Raw genomic sequence first — 14,924 nt, forward strand, 5'->3', positions numbered from 1 at the left:
CGTGTACTGAACCACGGGTCTTCCTTTCTAGAATTTGGGGAACGCAAACTACTCGAATATCTTGATAACTGACACCTCGTTTTTTGATTTTTTTTCCTTGTTCACGAGTGAGGAAAAAAATAAAACGACAAATGAAGGAGAGAGAAAAAAACAACCCCATAACAAATTTATTTGAAAAATAAAGAAACAATAATATTCAAATAACAACCCAACAAAGAAAATAATCTGAAAAACGAAGAAGATATAAATGACAGCCTGGCGGCTGGTTAGCGCGTCTGCCTCACAGTGGGGGACCTGGGTTCAAATCCAGGTCGGTCCACTTGTATGGAGTTTGCATGTTCTCCCCGGGCAAGCATAGGTTTTCTCCGGGTACTCTGGTTTCCGCTCACATTCGAAAGACATGCATGGTAGGCTGATTGGACACTAAATTGCCCCTAGGTGAGTGTGAATTGGATTGGATTGGATAACTTTATTCATCCCATATTTGGGAAATTTCATTGTGGTAGTAGCAAGAGGGTGATTAGACAGAACAACAAAGCAAAAGCACAAAGTACAAGCAAATCAAAGTAAATGGGATCATTAAGAATCACCAAATCAAATCATTAAGACAGAAAAGTAGTAAAAACACAAAACGAGCAAGAGTGAACGGAGCTGCCGCCACCGGCTGCCACTTGAACGGCGCCATCTTGGTTGCGGTAGCAAAGACGGATAAAGACTCAAAAAGACGTTGTAAAGTTGGACAAAAACTGGAACCACACACAGGAAGTCTTCCACAAGATGGGGAACTTCTGCAGACTGTGACCAAGGTAGAGAATATGCAGTCACTCTTCCACCCTTATCCGCACAGTTTTTCAGTAGTCTGGAGCTGAAGACAACAGTAGCAGAGTAGAGCCCCTCGACTCCGTTGCTGGTAGGCGCCGACAGCTCTTCCATCTTATCCCATGATGGAATGGTTGGTCAGAAGCGTTGCCTCTTCTCCCGGCACTTTTGTTCGGCTCCGAATCTCCGGTGGCACCGAGGTGTTGCTCCTTCTGCTGCGTATTGTAACATCTAGTCCCATGTGTGTGACAGCGTAGGCATGGCTGAATGGTTCCAAAAAAGAAGTAGCCGAAAGAAGCCAGGTTAACAGAACAAGGAAAGTTGTAAAAACATTAAAGTAAAAAGTATAAAGTACAAAGTAAAGTAAAAAGGAATGTATTAAGAAATATTAAAATGTAATTAAACAAAGATAGAAGGGCTGTAAAACACGAAAAACATAAGAGTGGACAGAGCTACTGCCACTGGCTTCCGTGTGATTGCGCCATCATGTCTCCTTGTGCCCTGCAATTGGTTGGCCATCAATTCAGGCTGTCCCCCGCCTCTGGCCCGAAGTCAGCTGGGATAAGCTCCAGCCCCCCCCCGTGAACCCTAATGAGGATTCAGCGGTTCAGAAAATGAGATGAGATGAGAAGAAAAAAATAATTCAAAAAACATCATCAAAAAATAAATTAATTTGAAAAGGAAGAAAACAAATAACTCAAAATACAACCCCCAAAATTAATTATTTTTAAAAAACAAAGAAAAAAATATATATAATTTGAAAAAAAAAATAATAATAATAATAAAAAAACAACACCCCCAAATTAAATAATTTGAAAAAGGGAGTTTTGAAAAATAATTAATTATAAGAAGGACCCCAAAAAAGTAATTAATTTGAAAAATGAAGAATAAAAAAAAATATTCAAAGAACAACCCAAGGAAAAAAAAAAATATATATATACATAAATATATATATATATATATATATATATATATATATATATATATATATATATATGAGGAAGAAAAAAAATCAAAAAACAACCCCAGGAATTTAATTATTTCGAAAAATGGAGGTTTCAAAAAATAATTAATTAAAAAAACAACTCCCAAAAGAATTAATTTGATAAATGACCAGGGCTTTTTTATCTTCAAGGTGAATGCAATAAGCTTCCGTAATCATAATCTCTTGCCATGAAATAAAGAAAACACAAGTAAATAATTAATTTAAAAATACGTAAATAAATGAAAATGAAAGAAATCAGAATAAATACATCTAGATGAATAAACATTTGTACACACAATATAAAAAGTGGGTTGTAAAATGTTATATGAATCCCTAGAAGTAGGCTGTGGGGTTAAAATCCCAACATTAATAGATAAAAGCTAACTTACCGATATGCAGGTGAAGTAAGTCTTTTTATTGACTGTGGAAAAGGAATAGTAGAAGATATTATATCAGAAAGATAAAATTTCTAATGGGCTACAGCTTAGTTGAGGAACAGAATGAGGCTTGTTCTTCTCTGTACCCACCCACCCCCTGTTTTGAGATACACTATGAGTAAAAGGAACTCTATTGAGGGAACAACAATTCATTCATTCATTCATTTTCTGTACTGCGCATCCTCGGAAGGTTTGCAGGGTTTGCCGGAGCCTATCCCAGTTGACTTCGTGCAAAGGCAGTCTACACCCTATACTGGTCGCCAGTTAGCAGTAGGTCACATAGAGAGAAAAATGTCGATTCACACTCACAATCATACCACCAACAGCAGAAATAGAGCCTGCACCAGCCCACACTGAAGTCAGCCAAGTTTATCACTACACCATCACGTGGCAGGGGAAAACCAAATCTTCTTAATATGAAACGCTGCTTAGGTGAACTGGGAATTTCAAAATAAATGTCAATATTTCTAAATCAATCAGAAAAAATGTGATATGTATTTATGTGTGCGTTGTCATATTGTAACTTAACAATAATTGAAAGTTTTAAAATCATAGTTATAATAGTCAAGTTAGTTACAAAGTCATAAAAATCAAATGAGTATTCCTTTCCTGTGTACTATTGTTACTTCTACTTTATTTAGCCTAAATTGTTGTAGAAATGTAGATAAGTAGTGTAAATGTGACATGCTAGAGTGTTTGATTTATTAACGATTGCATGTTGAGAATGTACAACGAATTTGGATTGGATGTGTGTATTGGTGTTCGATTGTTGATCCTTTGATCCATATGGCAAGTGTGTGGCATGTTAAAAAATATCGGTATTCGATTATTGATGCCTTAGCATATAGCTTGAGGCACGGGTGATTTTTAGTCATTACAGTAAAAGTTGGATTGAGGAAACAACAACGTATCACTGTTCTGATTATTTCTCCCTGTGTTTTAAGGAATGCTGTTTGTTGTAGAGGCCTGTTGAGTTGGTGGTTTGCAATATACACTGTTTAGCGTGTGAGAAAGGAGATAATGTTTGGTAATGTTTATTTACTTTTGAATTGCGAGCGTGAATGTGCGTGTCTCGTGTCATCCACATGGAATAGCATTTAGCACGCTACCTTCAGCCACCATTATCCTGTACAATGTCTATGACGGTCATAGAAAGGATGTTATGTTATTGCATTGTTTGCCCTGTTGAATAGTTGAGAAGTTGTAAAAAGAAAAGATAACACAAGTTATGACTGTTAACGAGTTGAACGAGTGTAATTGTACATTATGTTTTGGGTTCTAAAGTGTTGCTAATATATATATATATATATATATATATATATATATATATATATATATATATATATATATATATATATATATATATATATATATATATATATATATATATATATATATATATATATATATATATATATATACAGACGCTCCCCTACTTACGAACATTCAACTTACGAACAACGGTACATACGAACATGTCTGCAAATTGCGTTTAAGTCCAAAAATGTTCGCAAGTCCAATTTTGTATTTCGCGTCTTTTTCGGAGTAGTACTTCTTTCCGCCGCTAATACCGACGCCTGGCGCTGTGAGAGCTCAGCTCACCCAGCATCTACCTTCTTCGTTGCAATGCGGAAGTGCGTGAATGTATCTCCAGTGTGCAAAGAACCTTTTTCATTTGTATCATTAAATATCTCATGCATCCAATATTGAATATGGTTGGTAAAAAGCTAAAGGCTTCTATTGAGGGAGTTGCAAGGAAGAGGCAAGCCATTTCATTTGAAACGAGTGGCAATAATAACGAAGCTTGATGCGCGTCAGAAAGTGGTGAGCGTTGCACATTCAGTACCATTTATAAACAGAAAGATCGAGCAGCAGGACCCAAATATTGAACGTTGCACAAAGTTTGCAAATCAATTGAATGATGCCATACAGTGCTACTGCATCATTTATGATGAAAAAAAGAAGAAAACTGTGCAATCGTCATTAGGTCGCTTCTTTTGGCCAGTTTCTAATACATAAATCTATCTCTCTCTCTACAGTACTGTACATATTCTCTCCATTTTATTAAATGTTTTTTTTTTCAGTACAAACCAATGCGTGTTACTTATACAAGCCTTAAACATACAAATGCACTTATATAAACCTTCAATATACTTATATAGGCCTTAAACATAAATTATAATACAAAATATAGCACTAAATCAACTTACAAACAAATTCAACTTATGAACAATCGCTCGGAACCAATTGCGTTCGTAAGTTGAGGAGTGTCTGTACATACATATATATACACACATACTGAAGAATATGACATATTTTAGTCCATTTTATTGTAGCTGTTTCATTTTGGTATGGTACCACAGTAGGATTAAAACTATTTGTTAGGTTCATCCAATTGTAGGTTTATCCTTAGGTTTTTCCAATTCAGCTTTCAATAAAAAAGGCATCTGTAGTCACATCACATTTAATTCTTGCAAGAAGAGAATACATCCGGCAGCTCGCCCCACCCAAGATTATTCTAAAGAGCGGCATTATGTCCTGCCCATTTAAGGCTTCAAATCAAAACAATTACAAGGTTATCGATTCCATTTGCGTAAGCAAGAAACAAAACAATTCCATAATCAAGCAAACCTAGCGTCAAACTAGCGTCACAAATTAAAACAATATGCTTGATAGCCATCCGCTGACCCAACAACAATTTAAGCGTCCTTCACCGATCTTCATTGCGAACTCGCATCTTCCAGTAATCAGTCCTCGGAGCAAGAACTCAGTGGATTGTTTTATGTCCTTTCGAACTTGTATCTCTCGCTGGACCCAGCTGTCCTGGAGAGCGACCTTGGCGTAAGCGTTTGTCTTCGTTGAAAGCGATCAACACATATAACTATATTGTTTAATATAGTTACACATTTAGGATGAGCATTACTATTCCTAATAAGCAAATATATTGATTAATATAGTAAGCATGTATATTATAAGGCTTTATATTCATTGCAAACACATTTATAATAATGATTACCCCAACATTCCCCCCTATATTATAAATTTGCACATGATCCCCTTAATAAAACTTCCTTTCAGCTTTATTCCATTAATTCCAAATGAACATATAGTAACATCCCAGAATTAACCCAACATTCCCCCCTTTTTTATTATATGTTCGTTATTTATTTTATGGCAAATCCAAGAAGAGAGGGATATCTCCGTTGGCTGTTTTAATTTTACCCGCTTAGGCCCTACTCGTTCGGCAGGTCTGAAAGCAGAAAACAAAATCATTTTCGCCATCATTTTTCATCCTCGGAACTACCATGCTCTTGAAATTCACTGCTGTCGTCAGCACGCTTCATTAGTAGGGGATACAATTCATGCAATTTAGAATTTGTAGGGGCAATCGCAGTGGTCATAAGTCGGCTCATCAAAGATCTTAAGCAGGGAATAATACAACACCCACATAATGTCAAAATCGTAGCAAAAAGGGCTACGGAAAATGCAACAAATTTGGGCCAAATCCAAAGGACATGCCACCAGCTTTCCAAGGCGGAATTCTCCGACTCCAGAATGCTTCTTCATATTGCGGTTGAGGATCTGCAGGCCACTAATGGCCTGGGTGAGGGACCCACCGGGTGACGTGTTGTTCGGTATGAAGGTGCAACATTGATCTCCAAACATTGCACACACGCCCCCTTGCTCCGCAAGCAGCATATCAACTGCTATGTGATCCTGGAACGCCATAAGACTGGTGGCTGCCAATTGTTCCTTTATCGCCACAAATCCCTGTTCAGTATAGTTTCCAAGTTTTTTGACATTGTAATGCAGGTAATTTATCCAATCAACATTTTTGTTTGGAGTAATTAAAAGAAAAAATATACTCCCAACCTGCTGCGATCTGACTAGCCAACTTATACTCATCTGGTACGCCCCGTGGATGCCAATCGCATCAATGTATGTCGGATCACCCTCTCTCCATGCCGATCGACGCCATCGCGAGGGGCCCGCCATCATACCGGATTTCTGTGCAGCCAATTGTATCTCCTCTACTGTAGATTGAAAAACAGACACTGGTAATAGCAGTGAGACCAAGGCACAAAGTCCTGCTGTCATCCAGGCAGGAGTCGTATAATTTATTTCCACCCCACCACCATCATAGGTCAGAACGTGGTACCAGGGTGTAGTCGGTTTTAGGATTCGAGCGCACCATGTCTCATTTATCGCGCCCAGCTTCAGACCAAGCCCTGTAAGGTGCCAGCAGGTAAAATTATTTAAAAGCTTACATTTTTTGAAAAGTTAGGCTTGTCCTTTGCTGCTCTTGTAACTGGGTAGACATTATTCCATTTTTCACAATTGGGGCTTACATTTTTATTTGTCATTATCTCCATTACACAATCAGGAGTAATTTGCGTGGGCACTACTCGTAAGAGAGGGCGGGGCCCCATACATGTTATGCAGGTTTGATTTATAGTAATAGCTGCATTTTCCATCAACAATAACCAATTTTTCTTACCGCCTCCCGTTTGGGAACTCCCCGTTGCAGAAATGAATTCTCTGGTCATTTCAGATTTTAATTTTACTATGGCGGATCCGGGTGTTTCCATCTCTGACGACCTTCTTAAAAACGTCAGACAAGGATCCACAAGTTAATTTGTCAGTCTGAATAATGATTTGTAATGCCCCCACCGTATGGTTTAATTTTTATCGAAGGCCTGATGGTTTTTTTTCGCACGGGTGTGTCATCCAAGCTTGCCAATCTAGACCAGTTTCTGCAACAAGGTTTCCCCAATCTGTTTTAGGACTGTCATGTACCACACATATTCTATAAAATCCATGTGTATCCTTTGAAATGGATATGTAGCTTTTGTAGCTTGACATAAGGGGGAATCGCCCGTGTTTTGGCCATATATCTGCATATAGATTGAATATATATAACCTCCCTTTTTTTGAGGCATGAAATTTACCATGACTCAAAATGGCAGCCCTCCCAGATAAGTCTTTTGTTTAGTCCCCCAGGTTCCCAAAATTTCCCATTGCAGAAATCAAAAAATTTCATTTGGCGAAATTCTTTTCCTTTTTTTTTGTTTGTTTCTGTCCTACTCTGCCACCGCCGTCCTCGAAAGGCTTATCAGCGATTTCAGAAATATTCCACCTTGATATTAGAATATTGATATATCTTGGTGGCCAGCCAATTAAAACACAAAAGACAGACACTCATCCACGCTCGCACTCATAATCAAGGAATTTAGAGTGCTCCCCCAATCATCCATAATTTTGGTTTGTTGGAGTAAAACTGGAGTACCCAGAGAAAACCTACGAATTCTTGAGGACACCAGGAATACTCCACACTCCGGAAGGTCTGGATCCACTCCGCATTAGTAGATCCTCGAACCGCAAATTTGATGCCTGAAGAAACTAGATAATTAATGTATTAGATCCACATGCCACATATCTAAAAATAGAAATTTGTTCAATTGCCACCGCCCCTTACCCCAGTCAGTCAGCATGTAGACTGCCAAGCGAGTGGCTGTGATTAACTATCTATTCGCCAATAATGCAATAACGGAAAAGTTGTGACACATTGAAACACACACACACCCCCTTTTATTTAACCGTTTGTAAAAACTTTATCTCCATGTTCTGCATTAAGTTACACCCCCTTTTAATAATATCGAATTTTGCCCATTCTAGTCAACCCATCTACTTAAAGCATTTCTCCAAGGTTGATATTTTATAATTTGGAGATGTTATTTCTAAAACATAGACATTATTTCACTTGTTTCACACCATGGAAGGCCCTACCAGAATTTGTTGTAGATATTCCCCTTTATCTAAGCTTGTTATTGCCAATCGTTATCACCGTAACATTTAGGTGTATTAACCCCATAATTGCAATGCAGTAAGTTTTGGCTAAATTCTTAATTTGTATGCCCCTAAAGCAATAGGCAGTAACGTCCCAATAGTCATCAATATGACCTATACCAAAGCATATCCCCCTTCAGGCCAAACAGGGAAAGTCTTTTGTGCACCTAAAGACGCTCCATGTTTCTTCCAGGGAAACTATGCCTATCCTAAATCAATTATCTTATCTACCCCAGCCAGGTTCAATTTACCTAATAATTTGGACGAATGCCACGAAATTTCTCATGCCATTTCTGCATTGTTAAATTCATGTCTGATCTCTTTAACAACCAAATAACTCTTAATACCTAAGACATAAATTGCAAATCACCCCATACTATGTTTACTTAAGATAAGAGCCATTTCTTATAGCTCCCTGTTTACCACAAGAAAAATCTACAATTAAATTAGAGAAATCCACCTTTTACTAGGCATTTCCTAATTACAATTTTCAATGCTTAATAAAGGACCCACAAATTGTAACCAATATGCCATAATATTGTAAAAAAAAACAAAAAACAAAATTCCATTCATTTTTCTTTAACCAGCCAATCACCTATATTGAAGTATTTTGAACAAACCAACCATTCAAAAACTGTAATAATATCGTTTTATCCTCCAAAACTAGCTCTCTTCAATCAAGAGCCCTTTGAACTTCACAAAACAAAAAATAAAATAATAATAATAGTATTATTCCCAATTCCAAAGCTTTTACCAAATCAATCTTTGCCAAACAGATTTTCTATCACCTCGAAAGACATTTCTGATTAAATCCCAAAAATAAATGCGAAGATCATCGCGGAACCCTGCATCCCTTGCAGACCATGATTGTTCTTATTCTGAAATGTTTAAACGGAAGCGCGCCCTTCCGTTGACTGTGACCTTCACGCTCGCTGCAGAAGCAGCATTTTTATCTTTGTTTACAAATTCCAAAACGCTTTTCTTTTTGTCCTCCTGTGCACAATATGCTGCAAGCACAACTATACCATAGCAAAACCCATTTCTGCCCTCAAGTTTGCTTCAGCGCCCTCAAGGCCAATAATTGTAATATTCTCCACGGAAGGGGTCCCCCTTAAATTTTAGTCGCTTGTGTGGTCCGCGCGCATACTATACTGTATTATAATGTCCAACACCATCAAATCAGCCGCACCAAAACAGAGCGCTTCCCCCCAATCAACACATTATTTGGCAAGTTTAGAGTATGACAAAAAACGCAGTTTTGGCAACCCCGCTAAACATTTAATTTGCTGTTTTGTATTTCTGTTAACCAAAATATTCCCGCTAGCAGACGGGAACGAAATCAGGATAAGCCACAATAAGCCATTTCATTCCAGTACATTTAGTTACTATTAACAAAGCATGCCTAGCACTTGGAAATAACCATTTTAATTGCCGTTTTACAACTTTCAGCATCATACAAAAAATTCCAATTGAATTCATTCACAAAGAATGTGATCTCTGGTTTAAAATTTAGCTCAAACATCCTCATTCAAATCATTTTGAGCAGGCCTGTCTTGTTTTTAGAATAAAACAGCCCATCGCCTCGCTCCTATCAACCAGCAGAGGCCCGCTATCATATACAAAACAGCACGTTTTGCCTTTCCCCGCCTCGTCATCAAAAACAATAATTAGTATCTGTGGAACAAGCCGTATCGCTTGTGTCTCCCTTCACATTTTATATATAGATTACTTCTATGCTTAGTGCGTATTTTATCCCGCAGGTTTTAATATTTCATGCATATTTAAGCTGGCCAGCAAACCCATATTTGTTTATCCATAAATTTAGGTGTTTAACCCTTGTAGCGCTTTGACTTTCAACAAACTTCCAATCTCTACACGGCAGACGCTGTTTTGGATCGTCGTCGCTAGCCGCTTTTTATTCGAGTTGCCCATCTTTGGATGGAGCTCGCGTGCACTCAGTTATCAGTTAGCAAATTTCTTTTCCGCGGAAGGACATACGTAACACACGCAACACGTAACACAAATGTATACCCTAGCTTGATATACTGTCAGAGTTATATTTGTACCTTTCCGGACCACGGCACAGGACACCCCGAACTGCCCCAAGTTTTATAGACTCATGCTCTGTCTCGTTACCTGGCAGCGACTAGTATACCCAGGGTTTGTAACGCAGTCCCCTGGACGCGTGTCGCAGTCCCCTGGACGCGAGTCACATTTAAAAAATGGACCTCACGTGCAATGCCCCTTCAACAAACGCAGACATTCACGTGGACTTACCAGATATGACACCAGATGTCTCTTTCAGAGTGTTAGTCGTCAACCGTCGAGAACCCAAGTCGCCTCGTCGAGTAATCCAGCCCGGAAAAGGGTATTTAAGCGCCGTGCACGGTCTTTCCAGATATCGAACGGAAGCGACCTGGATTCTGCTCCGGTATCTTGACCACAGGCTCGAAGGACCAAATGTTAGGTTCATCCAATTGTAGGTTTATCCTTAGGTTTTTCCAATTCAGCTTTCAATAAAAAAGGCATCTGTAGTCACATCACATTTAATTCTTGCAAGAAGAGAATACATCCGGCAGCTCGCCCCACCCAAGATTATTCTAAAGAGCGGCATTATGTCCTGCCCATTTAAGGCTTCAAATCAAAACAATTACAAGGTTATCGATTCCATTTGCGTAAGCAAGAAACAAAACAATTCCATAATCAAGCAAACCTAGCGTCAAACTAGCGTCACAAATTAAAACAATATGCTTGATAGCCATCCGCTGACCCAACAACAATTTAAGCGTCCTTCACCGATCTTCATTGCGAACTCGCATCTTCCAGTAATCAGTCCTCGGAGCAAGAACTCAGTGGATTGTTTTATGTCCTTTCGAACTTGTATCTCTCGCTGGACCCAGCTGTCCTGGAGAGCGACCTTGGCGTAAGCGTTTGTCTTCGTTGAAAGCGATCAACACATATAACTATATTGATTAATATAGTTACACATTTAGGATGAGCATTACTATTCCTAATAAGCAAATATATTGATTAATATAGTAAGCATGTATATTATAAGGCTTTATATTCATTGCAAACACATTTATAATAATGATTACCCCAACATTATTGTTCTCAACTCAATTACAATGAACAAAAGGTCTTTTGTTTGAGTTTCTGCTTCAAGGTGTGGTCGGTGATAAATGGTCGGTGATAAGGGATCCCCGCGGAGAGGGCGATGGTCCAGGTGAAACCAGAAACAAAGGAATCCCTGCGGAGAGGGCGACTAGGCCAGACGTGGATTCAAGGACAAGCAGATTTTAGGAGAGGACACCCCCGCAGAACGTCGTGGGATAGTCCACATATAATTAAACTCAGCGAATGAATATTCATCTGTGTTATACTATAATTTGGCAAACGCGGGTCTGGACTTTAGTCTTTCTCATCCTCCACTGTGCATTACGACGCGCAGCTGGTTTATTATTATTTGGGAGGGGGCCCGGAGCTCTGTAAGGATCAATATCTGGAATAAATCATCTGTGGAGTAACTCGCAAACCCTGGTCTCTTCCTTCGATGCTGAACACGCACAGTTGTTGACGGGATCAGACTGAGTTAAGGAATTAGGGATAGGTGCTAAAACTGTACGTCTAACAATTTGGTGACCCTGTCCGTGAGTCGAGGGGGGAGAGAGGCTGCGTAGACAAATAGGGGTCGGTCGGTTAATGGTTAATGCCGGAGTCAGGGATTCCGAGGAGTGATATTTATTAGGAAAAGGAAAAACGTTTTGAAACGTGACACGTCGCGGACGTGGGATTAAGGAAGGGGAACCCCGCCGAAGTCGCGGACTTCGAAGCACGTCGTGAACGTGATATTTATAAGAGTGGTCTGGATTTGAGACACTCGGCATCTTTCTATGGAGACTTCTCTGACGGGCGCCTGAAATCTAAAAGGTAAGCGGAATGCCTGTTACTTAACTGTCAAAATTCTGCTATTGGATTTTTAAATTATGGAGAAGTCACAGTAGAAACGTGTTCTATGGATTTTAAAAAAAAAAAAATTCCGAAAGGTTGTATGTATAAGACCTGTTACTTAATCGTATGAAAATTCTGCAAACTTATTTTTTAGAGTAGAAGGGATTTTTTAAGATTCCGAAAGGTTGTATGTATAAGACCTGTTACTTAACCGTACGTAAATTGTGCAAACTTATTTTTTAGAGTAGAAGTCACAGTAGAAATGTGATTCATATAACATGAGTATTTGTTCAGGGACATTTCCGTGATTATATATCTGGAATCAGTGATTGGGGATTCCAGAACGGTCGTTTTGAGATAAAGGGAAACGTTCGTATGAAAACAAGGGAATAAGGTGATTCCGTAAAAAGGTTATATGTTGGAGACCTTTTACTTAATTGTAAGAAAAATTCAGCAAACTTATTTTTTAAGTCTTCAGCAGGGAAACGACAGGGTCCACAGATGTTTTTTTCTTAGGATTGCTCCTAATAAAAATTCCTAATTCTAAAATGGATATACTAAAATTCTAAATTGAACATACTGAAATTCTAAATTTATCCGGTGATTTGTGATGACTGAATTGGTAAAATGCGAGGAGAGGTTGAAAATGTGTATGTTAGAAGGAATGTTGAGAGGGCTTGGGAGAGAATGGAGTGTGAGTGTGTGTGTGCGTGCGTGCGTTTTGAGAGGAATGGGGAGAAAGATGCTGAATGAGAATGGAATGGAATGAATTGATGAGTTTGTATGGAGATGTAGAAGCACAGGTTTTCAAAGACAAGCTAAATTAAATGTGAGTTGGAGAAATAATTTTGTACGTTGAAAGGAAATTTACATTGTACAGGTCAAAAGCATTTGTCCGTAGCATTGAAAAAAGGAGCGTGACGTCACAGCTAAGGCAGAACTTAAAAAAAAAAAACGGAGGGAGGTGTTTGGGAGGAGGCGTGATATATGGTTCTTAGAGATATGGCACTAAATAAATCCCCCCCCCCTCCGGTGAGGGGAGGAAGTTCATGGCGGAGGAGGCTCCTGGCGTGGAGTGGACAGAGTTGTGCGCTTGACACGAGACGGGCCATATAGCGGCTATTGTCGAGGGTGTTCCGGAACCTTTGATCTCTACTGTGTTGGAACTCCAACTTTCTATATTACCAGGAATGTGGTGGGGCCCGAGATGGTCAGTTACATGGTCGATACGGTGGTCGCTGGCATGGTTTCTCTGGTGGCCGGGGAAGAGGGTACTCGGGACAGGGCCAACAAGGCAACTGTTTTATATGTGGCGGTATTGGACACTGGAGACGTGATTGCCCCAGTCAACAATGGGAACCGCAACAACTGTTCCCATGGCAACCCCAAGCACAGCAGTATGGCCCACTACAGCAACAGCGGCCTACGCGTGAGGGAGGACGAGGCACTGGCAGACCATGGCGGCCGCAGCAGCCGGCCCAGTCACCTGGACAATATTACCACGGCGGAGATGATTCTTACGGACCAGGGGATCCTCCACACTCCGAATAGAGGTGCCCGAGAGGCTCCTATGAATTTGATGGGAAGAGACTTGTTGATGTCTATTGGAGCTACCATCTTATGTGGACCGGATGGCCTCACAGTGACTTTACCAAATGGTGCAAAGATTCCGTGTTCACAACCAATATGAACATGTGGACAGTGGTGGACAATCTATAGGTCACGTCTTGAGCCTGAAACTCCGGCCACTGGGGGACTGTTGTCTGTGTATCGCCGGTGGAAATCATTCATTGACTGACTCCGGCCTTACCATCCACCCATGGATGATTTTCATTGTACGTTGTTTTATGACATGGAGGATGATTTAGTCTATTAAGACCATTTTCAGAAGGTTCTTGGAGCACCCTGGCAGTTGAAAGGCTTTGGCTCTGTCTCCTGGTCATGAGGCTCGCCGGCTCGGTCCAATGGTCATGGCCAGCACCCCTTCACAGATGCGCACACCCCTCACCCGACAAACAAAAAGAGGGGGGTCGCCCAAAGAGAGAGAGAGAGATGTAGGAAGAGAAAGAGACAGAGAGATGTAGAGAGAGAGGTAGTTGACAGTATTGGGATATATTAGTGACAAATTATGGGTCCTCTATTAAACACTGAAATTTATATTAGGAAATGCATAGTGAAAGGTTATTTTCCCTACATTTTAATTGAGGTAACAGTGAGCACAGAAAATGGCTCTTATTTTAAATAAAACCGCCTTCTTAGAGCGGATAGGAATTCAGCCAGAGCTTTAGCTATTGGTTTTAGCAATATGAGAGTGATTTGCGATTTAGACTTAAGTATTAAGAATCATCCAAATTATTAATGATGTCAAACATGGAGAAAACAATGCAGAGATGGCATGGATCCAAATTATTAGGTAAATTGTACCTGACAAGTTTAGATAAAATAATTAATTTAGGATAGGCATGATTTCTCTGTGATGGAATAAACAATACATGTTCAAGTGCACGGGACATGTATCTTGTTTTGCCCATCAGCAGATGAAATATGCTTTAGCGTGAGTCATATTAATGACAATTAGAATATCACAGATTACAGCAAAAGGTGGTTAGCTGCCAATGAGCCCCAGAGTGGGGATGGCGCTCTCCACTAGTGAAAAATTGCAGACCACTGATATCTGAAAATGAGTGTGAGCGTGAAAGGTTGTTTGTTTGTCTTTTTGTGTTTTTGATTGGCCGAACACCGAGATATAATTAATTGGCTAGATATCAAGGTGGAAAAGGATTTAGAAAAAGCAGCAGTACTCCAAATGTGAAATTTGAAGTGGAGAAACAAATCTGCTATGCGAAATTTAGGAGCACTAAAAAAAACAAAAAAAATGATATGAA

General features: G+C 39.5%; 1 protein-coding gene across 2 annotated transcripts in view; it reads right to left on the minus strand.

Moving 5' to 3' along the window:
* LOC144090954 (aldehyde dehydrogenase, dimeric NADP-preferring-like) overlaps positions 1–14,924 on the minus strand; it is a 119,254-nt gene that overhangs the window by 74,875 nt on the left and 29,455 nt on the right. For both annotated transcript variants that reach the window (XM_077622892.1, XM_077622893.1), the window contains exon 4: positions 2,194–2,225. The gene's annotated coding sequence lies outside the window, so the exon portion shown is untranslated. The remainder of the gene's footprint in view (positions 1–2,193; positions 2,226–14,924) is intronic.

The sequence above is a fragment of the Stigmatopora argus genome, chromosome 16 (assembly GCF_051989625.1).
Source record: "Stigmatopora argus isolate UIUO_Sarg chromosome 16, RoL_Sarg_1.0, whole genome shotgun sequence".
Lineage (NCBI taxonomy): Eukaryota > Metazoa > Chordata > Actinopteri > Syngnathiformes > Syngnathidae > Stigmatopora > Stigmatopora argus.